Raw genomic sequence first — 12621 nt, 5'->3', positions numbered from 1 at the left:
TCGTTTCTCACATAGAGAGAAGATGGCGAGCTGCTCAGGGAGCTCATAAACCTGAGCCACTGCACATTCAACCTTGCAGCCTTCATCTCAAAGTTCTAGTTTCTGGCCCACCTTCCGAGCCCGCTTCATTTTCTGTTCACCACCATCCTCCACATTAGTTGCTGCTGTTTTCCCTCAGACGCCGTTTTCCACCAAGACGCTGCTTTCCTTTCATGAATTATGACTTGTGACGGGTAAGGTGCAGGCACTGAGGGGTCAGAAAGCCCCCTGGCCAGCCAAGCAGCCCCCTCGGCACCGACCTCCACACCACGGACCTCCAGGTTGCCCCAGAATAGCTGAAATTGCACGTAATAAATGTTGTCATTCCCACCGTGCAGGGTTCTTGTGAGGATTAGTGACCAGCCTGGGCAATGCCTGGTACACAACAGGCACTCGATACGTGACAGCCATTGTTGATACAAAACAGCCTCAGGGGGGCCACACGTGATATGCACTACCATGGTGACCATGTGACATCTAGGGATGACCCACGAGGCCTCTGCTTTGTCACTGCAACCCTCCAGCCCTGGCACGCGCTTCTCTCTCTCTCTCTCTCTCTCTCTCTCTCTCTCTCTCTCTCTCGTACATACATTCTCCTAGTGTCTGAAATTCCAAAACTAGAAATTCTATCTTTTTTCTTTGAAAAGGCCCCTAGGAAAACGAAAATAAGTTCATGTGACAGTGTAAGGCTTCATCACCTGACATCTCCCAGAAGGGCCAATGTACGGAGTGGGGCATGAATCAGGCATGTTATCCTATTGTTGGGGTAATGAGGAGAGAACCCCAAGGTTTCAGAAAGAATCATTGGCCCTTAGAGCTGAACGGACCTTGGAGGTCACCGAGGTCCCCCTCCTCACGTGTGTCCCAGGGATGTGAAGGGACTTTGCCACAGTCCCAGCCCCATTCATGAGCAAGCTGGTTCCCCACCCCAGACCTCCTGCCTCCCATCTACTCTTCTCTCCGCACCACGCATCTCCTGGAGGCTGGTGCTGGAGCGCCACAAGGACCGTTGGCTGGAGCCACCTGCACCGCCATCCCTACCTCCTCCTCCCCTGTCCGAATCCTCCCCCTACAAACGCTCACACACCCACTACCCCTTCCCTATGTTACCAGGACAGAAAAATCCACAATTTAAAAAAGAAAATGAAAGTTGGTGGGGAGGGGAGAAAGAACAAAAAGAGGGGCTTCCTGCACATATGAAGGCAAGAGGACTCGAGAAAATACACAGCTGCTCCTGAGCTGTTAGCAGGAGTCCGCGCAGGCAGCTGCTCACAGCAGCAGCGGAAGCCCTGCCTGCTCAGCCTCCTGCAGCTGCTCCCGAGCTCCAGCGGGAAGAGGGGCCCAGCCCGGGAGCCTCAAGCAGATGGCAGCTCACTCCCTGCTCCCTGCAGCGGACTCCACTGGGGTAATTACGGCTGAAGGGGGTGGAGAAGCGTCCCTGCACATGATAATTAGCCAGGATAAATAAACCAGCCTTGCTCAAGGTCTGGGAGAACATGAAATATTAATATTCGTGGCTGCTGGTCTTGGGACACCTAAGTGCAGGTACCTTACAAACCTGTTTCTTGTAGGGTTTTTTGGTTTGGTTTGGCTTCTTTGTTTGTTTGTTTAATCCTCCCTACACGCTTGTGAGGTGTGGGTTTTATGATCTCCATTTCACAAGAAAAAAAAAAGAAAGCTCGGAAAATACTAAAGCAACACATCTGAGACCACACTACCGTAGCAGCAGGGAAATCTCCAGGCCTCAAACCTTAGTCTCTCCAGCAGGGGAGCCAATGTGTTTTCTGGGTCCACACACACACCCATGATGTCACTAGTGACCCAACAATGTGGGTCCCTTTAACCAACAGAAATCCAGTACCCACCCTGTGACAGACTCTCAAATGATTCTGAGCAGCCAGAGAAAAGACACCACCCTTCACCCAGGGGCTCCCCATCTAGGGGAGAAATTGTGACAAAGTACGTCAATAGTAATGACACCACCGCGAGGGACATTCCTTCACAGAGGTGGGTAGTCACCTGTATGATTTTCATTTAGTTTACTTCTATTCCAATGTCCTCAGAACCCTAAAGGGCCATAAGCATCTTGGATAAATAATGAAATTATTTTTACCTAAAGGATGAAAGACGTCATTAATGCAGGAAAGAAAGAAGAGGAAAGGGAATGATTTATCTACACGTTAGAAGAGGGATCCCCAACCTAAGCCAAGAGGATACAACAGGGCACTGGTTATGACTAGTCAGGCCCTGGGAGGCTTGGCTACCAATGACCAGGGCTTCTGTCCACGGCTCAGACATTTAGGTGGATAAGGGAACACTCAGGTCAGACATCCTCTGCCTCTAATCTGAGAAGAGTCCCTATGGCTGACCCTTGTCTTCTTGCCACGGAGCTCAAAAGGTCATCAGGCCTCTCCCTGAAAAGTAAGACTGGAAGTACAGCAATCCGTACTCACACCAGCTCCTAGAAGGCTCTGCCGCGGTTCTTCTAGGATGGACCGGAGGCTTCCTGCACTGGACAACTCGGGGAATTAAGTAATCTCTAAAATACCATTCTCCTCTGAGGGTCCTGGGCTCTGTGAGGTGATCCCAGACAGAGAAGAGGATGAGAAGAAATCCAGGTAAGGCTTTAAAGGTCCTAGAAGCTGACGAAGGACCAATGATGAAAAGACAAAGAAGGTAATAGGCCAATTTCACGTGTGAATCTATGTGTAGGGTACCCATTGTTCACCAGTTTGCAGGCGCAATGGCCAGTATAAACCAGACATCCTCACCCTCGAGGCGCATACATTTTAGTCTGAGGAGGAGAGTGACCTGATCTGTTACGCTGTATGATTGTTCTGGCTGTTGTGCGACGTTTGGATGGCAAGAGTGGTGGCAGAGGGACAAGTTAAAACATTGTGAGTGGGATTCAGCACATCATCAAAAAACAACCTCCAATGCTGAAGCCAAGTTTATCCCATAAATATAAGGACAGACCAACACTAAGAAACCTATGAGTATATCATATCACAAGTTACATGTGACAAAAGCATATGATTATTTCAAAAGGTATGAAAAAGGCATTTAATAAAATTTGAATGGATTCCAAATAAACCACATTTTAAGATGGGAGGCCAGGTGAGCTCTTCCTCAATACGATAAAGAGATTCTATTTTCAACTGACATCATTTTTGTGTGTAAAATACTAGAGGCGCCAAAACAAAGATGCCCGCCATTTCCATTACGGTTTAATATGCTGTTTGTAAAGTTCAGGACAATCCAATAAGACGTGAAACATAAATAAGAAGCATCCATGTGCAAAGAAGAAAATTGTCATTATTGGTAAAGAGGACGATTCTTTTCCTGCTGAGAACCTCGTCCTCGGCATGTGCCTACCGTGTGCCAGGTGCTTCTGACATTCCAGCTCCCCGAATCCCACCACACGCCAGGGTCGGCGTCTTATTTGACAGATGAAGATAAGTAACCTTTCTGGCTATTAAGCAGGGAAGCTGGGATTTGAACATAAGTCTGTGATTACAAGGTCTGTGTTCATACACCATGTTGCCAACACATAAAGAGAGAAAGTCACGAGCTGCCAGGACTTTCTCTCCCGCGGTCTCAGAGCTGTGGAAATTCAGCCGCCTCCAGCGTCCAGGTGGGAGCCGGGGCATGTCAGAAGTCGTAGTGCCAGAGGAGGGAGATGTGGCTGGTGGGGACCCTTCCCTGCATCCCATGGAAACATGTCCACTGCCAGAGGCTCCTGAACCTCAGCCGCTCAGCATGAATAACGCTGAGGAACTCTGCCTTGAAGGGTGAGGCTTAGCCCTTCCAGTGAATATTTACATTTTGAAGGAAGGACTACAGCTGGTTGAATTGTGTGAAAAATATGTTGACTGTGGCAGGGGTGGGTCGTGTAGTTTCTCTTGCTGCCTCAGTGCTGCTGCCACAGTCACTTCCCCCTCTGCTAGACGAGGGTTGTGACCTTGGTCCCCACCTCTGGCAGTGTGTTGACCCTACCCAGAAGTCACATGTTGCTGCATAAGGTGACTCAAAGAAAGAGCCCAGGCCCTGGAGGTGTGACTACACAACGTGACTGGTCTCTCCAGATCCCGGGAGGCTCCATCCCACCTCCACTGGTGCCGAGACTTGTCCTGAACCAAGAACTCTGCAGTCTGGACCATGATATGCGAATAAACTCTCTCTCTCCCCACTGGCAAGTGAAATCCTCGATTCAAGCAATTGAGACCTATCGCCTCTCCAAGGCAGAATGGACTGACGTCTCTACATTTTCCTCATCCCCTCGCAAGGCCAGTGCCATGGGTAACAGGCTTTTCACCAGCTGCCTCACATCTGCCTAAGTCCAAAGTTGGCAAGCCCAACCTGGCCTGTTCCCAGGTGCCATTGTGGCCACTGTGAAGCTTTTCACTTTCCTTTCCTCCCACTCTGAGCAACACAATTCCCACCTGCAAGCAGCCGCTGTATCCTGGCCCTTCTCCCATTCAGCCCTCTAATGTGGAGCAGCTGTGCTGCGCGGATATGGTGGCGAGGAGAGGGGAGGGACGGAGAGCACATGAGAAGAGAGGAGGGAGGGAGGGAGAAGTGGAATACCTGATGAAAGGCCAAGAGGGTGCCAACAGAAGGCTGAGTCCACAGGGTGGTGGAACGTGGCGCCAGCTCTGTGTCTCAGAAGCACGCGTCCTAGGGGAAGTTTCTCTGCCGTAGCCTGAGGCACCTGTCACTGAACCATGAGGGCCAACCTGTTCCCAGTTCTCAACTCATAGTCCCACCGAGCAGCTGAGCACTGAGGAACGTGGCATTTCACTGTCCTCGGACCTTAGGAAATCTCTTCTAAAGGAGTTCTCCCATTTCCTCCTCACCAAGGTTTGCCAAGCATCCTGGAAGGAGGCCGGCAGTGCCTGGCAGCCGCGAAGCCCCGTCCAGCACCCTGGACAGCTCCCCGCAGCCCCTCCACTTCCACAGCCCACCCCTCTCAGCTTTCCAACTGAGCTGTGCAGTTGTCTCTCAGAGTCCATTCACATAAATGATAAAGACAGGCAGACCTTAAAAATAAGTTGGGGGGCCCCCTAAGTCACAGGCAGGGTTGGGCACTCGCAGACACCAAGAATCTTTAAACGTGGCCCCCACATCCCCCCCAGTTGCCCCGTTTGTCGTTTATGACAAGATGTTTATTAGCAGCAGAGCAGTAAATGGTGAGTGAACATTTGAAAACGGCTGTAAAAATCCTGTAAGTCACAACACTGCACAGAAAAGCCATCAGCACAGGGACGAGCCCTCCCTCCCTGGCTCTGGAAGCCGTGGACAGTCTCCATCTGGCCTGCTCAGGGCTTCTTCGTAAGTGGGCTCACTCTGTCGCCTCCTCGCTTTGTTTGCAGAGTCCCTACTGTGCATCAGATGCTGCACTCCGTGCCAGGACCTGAGAACGGCCCCGGCCTTCCGGGAGCTCACAGTCCATAGCAAGAGGAAGGGGGGTGATTCCATTGTTCCCTCCTTTGCTCTCAGAGGACCCCTGAGACCCCTTTTCTCTGCCCCTACCACCATCATGCCTTCTAAACTCACATTTCCTATATGGGACCCAGTTTGTATGTGTCCTGAGCTCGGCCATGATTACTGCTCAGCCTCAGTGACAGTCTTCCAGAAGGGTCACTACACGACCTCCGAGAGGAGGGCTTGGCCGTGCTTAGAGAAAGTCATTGAACTTCAGTATCGCGTTCACAGCAGAGGCCACATCGCCATGGGGCTTCATCTATGTGGCAGCTGCTTCCGGTCCCCCAGGTTGCTCAAAGCACAGAGTGACAATGCTCCTCTCACCTCACATGTCATATGCCTTGGGCATCCCACCCCCACATGGCAGGACCCACCGATCCCCTGTGCACACGCACGGACTGGCCGACGAGGCTTCTGCTGCAGGCAGGGAGGGGGGGTATGCCACTGGCTCAGGCCACCGCCACCTGTGTCATGGGCTCTGAGCTCCCCAGCAGCTGCCCACAGGGGCCAGGTAACACAACCTGAATATGAACCCATGGGGGAGAACCTGGACTGATCAGAGCAGGAAGATTGGAAGAGACAGCGGGTCAATTGTTCCCCACACCTCCTCCTCCCAACAGACAATTACCAGACTGTTTTTGTTCAATCTCTTCAGAGACCTCCCATTTGACAGGTCTGAGCTATGCTTTCTGGTTAAATGGTGGCCAGTTTGGTTTCACACCTCCTTGTACTGGTTTTCCCTCTTCCTTGCCTCATTTCCATTCCTCCTCACTCTCTCTCCCCTGGGGTTGCCCTCCTGCACCGCTTTAAAGCAGAAGCTCATAAGTCTTGCTTCAGACGCTGTTTTCCACGAAATCCAGGCAGAAACATTTCTCAACCATAAATGACCAAAAACAACCTCTGTTGCCCCACAGCCTGCTTCAAAGCCTGTTCCCTGCTCCTCGCTTTAGCGGACGGGCAGTTTTTGAGTTTGCTTCTCCGTCATTTTCAATGAGTCACTCCTGTTTATTCGGTATGTGTTTCAATTTTCCTATAATAAGAAGTTTTTGTCAAAGTTCCTGGTAACTCTGATTAATTATAACCACTTCCCCTCTTCCAAGCTTTCAAAAGTCACTCGTTTAAGTGAATTCTGGCTTTCTCTCTTCTGCTTTGAGCAGCTTTCACTTACTGGCCCTCTGTGGTTGTTTGAGGTTAAGGAACCCTAGAACCACCCTTCATCAGTATCCAAATCTCAGGGCACCTCCTGTGATCCTGTGTCAGCCGGTTCTGTGGGCTCCTCTTCAGCCCCTGGGGAATCCAGCGACGAGACGTGGCACGGAGCATATCGGCCAAGACTTACCAATGGCTGCCAGTTTCCCTCCCTCCCAATTCTGAGTATCTCTCCTGAGCACGTCTGCATTCTTTCCCTGTGTTTGTATCATTTTTCTCTTATGCCAAGCAGCACACAGAGGAAAATGTGGAAATTGCACTCAGATAAGCACTTCTGCAATCCCAAGAACTATTTGTGGCCAAACGGTCAGATTTCGTTGTTGTTGTTTCTTTTCTTTTCTTTTGAATCAGTGTGGCTGTAACTTATTGCCACTTCCCAGAGTCTCCACCAGACCCTTGGCAGTTAGGCACCAAGCGGATTAGGCTTTTCTCCTTGTGCAACACAGAGATCTTTTCTAACAGCCAGATACTGCTAAGCAGTTGAGTACTTTTGAATGCTTTCTTTGACTTTCTCTTTTTTCTTCATTTTACCATTTTGGAGCTATTTCTAGCCACCTACAGGAAACTCAGAGTAATAAACCGATCTCCGTGTAATTGTTTTTCCTAAACCAGATGCAGGTGGCACCTGGCAGCGGAGTGATTTGGGGAAAACGGCTTCTCATCACACCTCTCTGCACTCTGCCAGCCTAAGGCATCGTTACAATTTCAGAAAGGATGGCACGGAGCTCAGTGTCACGTTTTTACTTTTCGCCAAACTCTGGGGAAGATGAAAGTCTGCAGTCCTTTTCCTTGTAAACAGCTTCTTGGTTTCGTCTCAGAAGAACAAGATGGGCATGCATTCCTTCTGCTCGGTTAATACGTTGTTAATGTAGAATAACTCTACACCTCATGCTGACAGCAGGTGGGGAGGGGCAATCGGGGGACCATGTGTGAGCAGAGGGATGGACGCAGAGTCGTCCTGTACAGGGGGAGTCTAGTGTGGGCCGAGTCACAGGAGCTGCAGCAGAAACAACGCATGTTTACTGAGCAGTGACTGCCTGTCAGAGCAGAAAGGCAGCCTGTCACTTAGTCCTCTCGGCTGTGCTGGGCCAGCATCACCACCGCCCCTTCATCTGGGGGCCGACACTGACGCTCAGACAACTCAAGTGACTTGACCAAGTTCATACAATTGGTAGGAGGTGGAATTGGGATTTTTTTTTTAATTTTTTTTTTTTTACTGGAATATATAACACACATACAGAAAAGATGACAAATCCTACGAGTGCAGCTGGATGAATTATCATGAAGAGACGTCACCCAGTCACCACCGCCCAGGCCAAGAAACAGAATCTTAGCATCCTGAAGCCCGGTGCTGCCCCCCCCAAGCCCTCCCTTCTCTCTCCCCAGAGGTAACCACAACTTGGGACCCCCCAGACTTGGTCGGGATGTGCACCCCCTCGTGGGCCTCCTGCGACCAGGACTATTGGGGCAGAGTAACGGGGGCACAGCTGTCCGGTGTGCGTACCAACCACCCCCCGTCTGTGCTGTTCCCTGGCAGCCCCCTGGGTGGCTACTTGGAGACAGGTGACAGCTCGAAGGACGACTCTGGAAATAACTGTGGGAGCCACCTGCCCCGGTCCAGGAGAGTCCATCCATTCAGTGCCATGGACACACACTAGACTTCCCAAGTCGCATCCTCAGGGAGATGTGATCTAGGGACAAGTGTGTCCTTTCAGAGAGAGCAAATCAATAGCCCTGGGCAGCACCCTTGAATAGGTTCAACCATCCTCCCAGCACTAAGGGTTTTAATCTGCGAAACGTGAAGAAAACTCTAGTCACGGCAAAGTAGGATTTTAAAAGTCCAGTTTGTCAATGGGTTAGTAACACTCATCCCTCGCTCCCCTACCCCACCCCTCGGTATGTTCTAGTCCAAAAACAAACAAACAAAAAACAAGTGTAAACTTTGCTGAGAAGGTGATTAGCATGGGTCCCTCTGAGGCCCCGAGTAACATAGGCCCTAACCATCTGCCCCGTCACACCAATCACATTTTATCCACACTCTCACGACAGAATTCCACGGCCCAGGTCTCTGCTGACCACTGTGCTCTTGGCCAGTCTTGTTTATCCCGTGTCCTCTCACGCGGGACAAGAGCAACCCCTGCCTTTCTCAGGCAGCACCCACCGGGCCCTGCTGTCCTTACCAAGTGGCAGTGGAGTGCTGATGGCTGGGGACACGCTAAGGCAGTGAGACACCCCACGAGCTGCTCTGTATTCAAGGAGGAGCCACCTGACGGGACAGCCACCAAGCAGAGCCCATGAGAGAAATGCAGGTGCTTCTAAAGAGCCCAGTGACCAGGGCCTTTAAAATGCAGCAACGGGGCGGGTGAGCAGGGACCTCCAGAACAAGCATGGTGGAGAGAAGGGCACTCGGAAGGGGATCCAGGCGGGAGGATGGGGGCGAAGGGGATGGGAAGCCAGAACCCAGGCTCTGAGACGCATGACACAGGAGAGGCCCCAGGGACCCAGGCAGAGAGCTTAATAAGCTTCCCGGTCAGAAACACACAGGTTCAAATTCCAGCGTCTCCACTGCTGCTGACTTGAGTAACGGACTTACCCTCCCCTGAGCCTCAATTCCCTTTATGGAAAGTGAGGGAACATAACCCACCTCCCAGGAGTCAAATGACGTTGAGAACAAAGTAGCACATTCAGTGACAGACACACAGCAGAGGCTACTACAGAAGTAAACGGTGGAGGAATGAAACGGGGGGGTTCTGTTACACCTCCTGGTGGGGACTTGCCCCAGCACAGGGGGGAGTGAAAGAGCTTGGGGGGCTGGATGTACGTGGTCCCCTCCCATCCTCGGGGTGCCGGCCAAGACCCCGTGGACGCCTGACCCCCGGGCAGCGCCGACCCCTGTAGGTACCATATTTGCTCCTAATTTACGACAAAGGGCCATTTATCAGAGACGCACAACAATCGCTAACAATGAACCAGAACGGCCGTGACAGACGTCAGGTGAGCGAGGGCTCCCTCCAGGCTCCTCACTGTCCTGCACTCACCCTTCCGACGACGCTGAGGTCACACGAGGCAGGGAGGGAGGTGACGTGGGCCCGGTGACACGGCGTCAGGCTGCTCGCACCTGCTGACCACGTGACACGCACTTTCCGGCTTCTCTTCGGAGCCTCCGAACTGCCAGCGTCACGACCCTGGCGCTTTGGGGCCGTTTACGAAGGACGGTCAGGCGCCGTGGCCACCAGCCCCGCGCCCGGGACAGCGGCGCTGACCCCCAAGGGGCTGTTGAAGTAGCTCCCGGGGCGTCCGGGGCGGGGACGCCGGGCAGGGGGAGGGGCCACGACCAGGGGGGCGGAGCGAAGGCGCGGGGTTTCCTCCCGCCACTCAGCGCGGGGCGACTTAAACCATGTGAATTATTCTTGGAATTGTCCATGTATTATTTTCCAACCTCAGTGACCGTGGGTAACTGAGACCGTGGGGAGAGAAACCACTGATAAGTGGGGACTGCCATACAGGATGTCATGGCACACACACACCCACGCACACACGCCCCACACACATACATGTCCCACACCCACGCACACAGCAATCCACTCTGCCAGCAGCACAGAAGTGACCATGCGCTAGGCCTTTCGCCCTGCCCTCACACACAGAACGCAACCAAAACGGTCTCCAGCCCTGCGTGTCCAGGAGCCGTCTTATAAAATGCCTGTTGGTAAACTGGATGGTGGTGTTGCTGAGCGACCCTCGCAGGAACATATAAACATCTAACATGGAAGAGCAGTCAGGGGACTGATTGGAACCACCACAGAGGAAACGCTTTTCTAAAGTAGCCCCTCCTTAGGTGCCCATTCCCACCCCCAGTGGTCCCTACACACACACACACACAAACACACACACACACACTCCCCAAAATATCTGGATGGTAATCTCACTTCAACTGAAGTTTTAAAAACACTGGTTGTGGTCAAATTGATAAACAGATTGCATTACCAATAGGCTCTGATGGCACAAGGCCCTGAGAATCCCCCTGGGGGTTCTGTGGTGTGACAGGAAGATGAGCGTGACGGCATCTTCTCTCTTTGCCCCATGGGCCGTGGGCAGGTCCCAGAAGTCTCCTGTCAGCTGGAGAAGGAATCGGTCTCTTTTCCTCAGCAGCGAGTGGGGATGGGAGGGAAAGCCCCCAGTAGTCGGCTGGTTCCTTTATCACATTGATCCTGAAAAGTCAGTGGCTTTTCTTCTTGGGAGCTTGTTTCGGGGCTGACGCTCCACCCACACAGCCCAACTCGGCCATCCATGCCCTCTTCCTCACGACCTCTCTCCCCAGGCTGAGGCAGACCCCTCTGAGAGGACCTGAGACTGGAGCTCCTGCCGAGGGAGACACCCCGTCTCGGGTGCCAGGTGGCACCATGCCCGGGAGTGTCAGAGTCTGATACCCAGCACCTGCTGTCTCCTCAGTCTGGGCTTCATCTGAACCAGCCTGGGGTACAGCAACCCGCGTGAGTCTCCTCTGCTGGAAGAGTTCCCATCCTAATCAATTCCATAAATACCCACAGTGGACCCAACCTGCCTGGATCTTGAAGGAATTTTAGGGAAATTTAGATGAACGATTATTTTAATGCCTCGTAAGTATATGGCACTTACGAATTGTCGAAGCCGTTAAACTTTATCATTTTGCTGAAATCTGACGACCCCATGAGGTAGTAGGACTGGTATTATGATCCCTAAATAAAGAAACTGAGGCTGAGGGTGGTTAATCCAGGTCACACATCAGGTCAGTTGCAAAGCCAGGCGAGGGGGCCTGTAGCAGGAACCCCTGATGGGAATGGTAAGACTTGAACACAAGACACGACCCTATGACGAGGTAGGTGGGGTCGACGGAGGATGCACAGGTGTCGCTAGAAACCGCCAACCTCAGTTCCCCAGGGCAGACATCCTGGTTCCTTCTTCTTGAGACCCCCTCCGCCGAGGAACTAGAATCACCGTCTTTGTCATTCTGCCTGTATGAGCATGGTGTCCACACATTAGTGTCCTCTGGACACCTCTGAGGTCCCTGGGGGCCGGGAGGGCTTGGCACAGTGCCTGGCCCGCGGTAAGTGGTCAGTGTTTTGGACTGACTGTCCTCAGCGGCTCTGAAGGTCCAGGAGGGACTTGACTCTTCGTGGCTCCCTACCGTCATCTAGTGGGCAGTCCTAAGACAACACAGCCCACAGGTGGAGCTGAGTTTCCCATGCCACACCCGGTGGCCCAGCCACACCTGGGCTACAGCCCAGCCTTCTGGTCAGGAGCCCCTCTGACACAGAATCTACGACGCTCTGTAAAACGCTGTGTGCACCGCTTGCTGACACAGTGCCGGGCTCCATAACCCAAGTCAAATAAGGAGATCGGCCAGCTATTAAACACGGATTGTGTGGACAAACAGTAGGCTGAAGCACATTAAGATACCGGGAAAGCACGTTTCACGGTTCCTGATCTTAAATGGCCCACAGGGTTGTTTGAAACATACGACACTCAGAAAATTAACAAGCAGATCTGTGATGTGATGAAATCGTTGTTGGTTGGTTTTTTTTTGTGTGTGTTTTTTTTTTAAGTGAAAATATGGTCAATGAAATTAAAAACTTGATGGATAAGTTTTGGATAGCAGCCTAAACATGGCTAACGAGACAATAAGGGAAACTCTGCCAAAACGTAGCCTTGAGAAGTTAAAAAGATCAAAAGTAAAATGAGAGGAAGCGACATGAAGGAGGGAAAAAAGCGTTCTGCACACGTATACCTACAGATCTAGAGGGCGAGAGGGAGAGAAGAGAAAGGTGAGGAGGCAGCATTAGAAAGAATAGCGATGGATTTTCCAGAATAAATGAAACACACAGACCTGGCCAACCAGGAAGTACAAGTAGC

General features: G+C 51.9%; 1 long non-coding RNA gene across 3 annotated transcripts in view; it reads right to left on the bottom strand.

Moving 5' to 3' along the window:
• The window catches only part of LOC141569380 (uncharacterized), a 51771-nt gene extending 41737 nt beyond the window's left edge, over nt 1-10034 (bottom strand). For all 3 annotated transcript variants that reach the window (XR_012492959.2, XR_012492962.2, XR_012492961.2), the window contains exon 1: nt 9771-10034. This is a non-coding gene — a long non-coding RNA (uncharacterized LOC141569380). The remainder of the gene's footprint in view (nt 1-9770) is intronic.
• Nucleotides 10035-12621: the final 2587 nt, after the last annotated feature.

The sequence above is a fragment of the Rhinolophus sinicus genome, chromosome 11, assembly GCF_057876585.1.
Source record: "Rhinolophus sinicus isolate RSI-liver-muscle chromosome 11, RSI-T2T, whole genome shotgun sequence".
Lineage (NCBI taxonomy): Eukaryota > Metazoa > Chordata > Mammalia > Chiroptera > Rhinolophidae > Rhinolophus > Rhinolophus sinicus.
The sequence above is the reverse complement of the archived record's forward strand: the minus strand, read 5'-3'. Positions and strand labels throughout refer to the sequence as shown.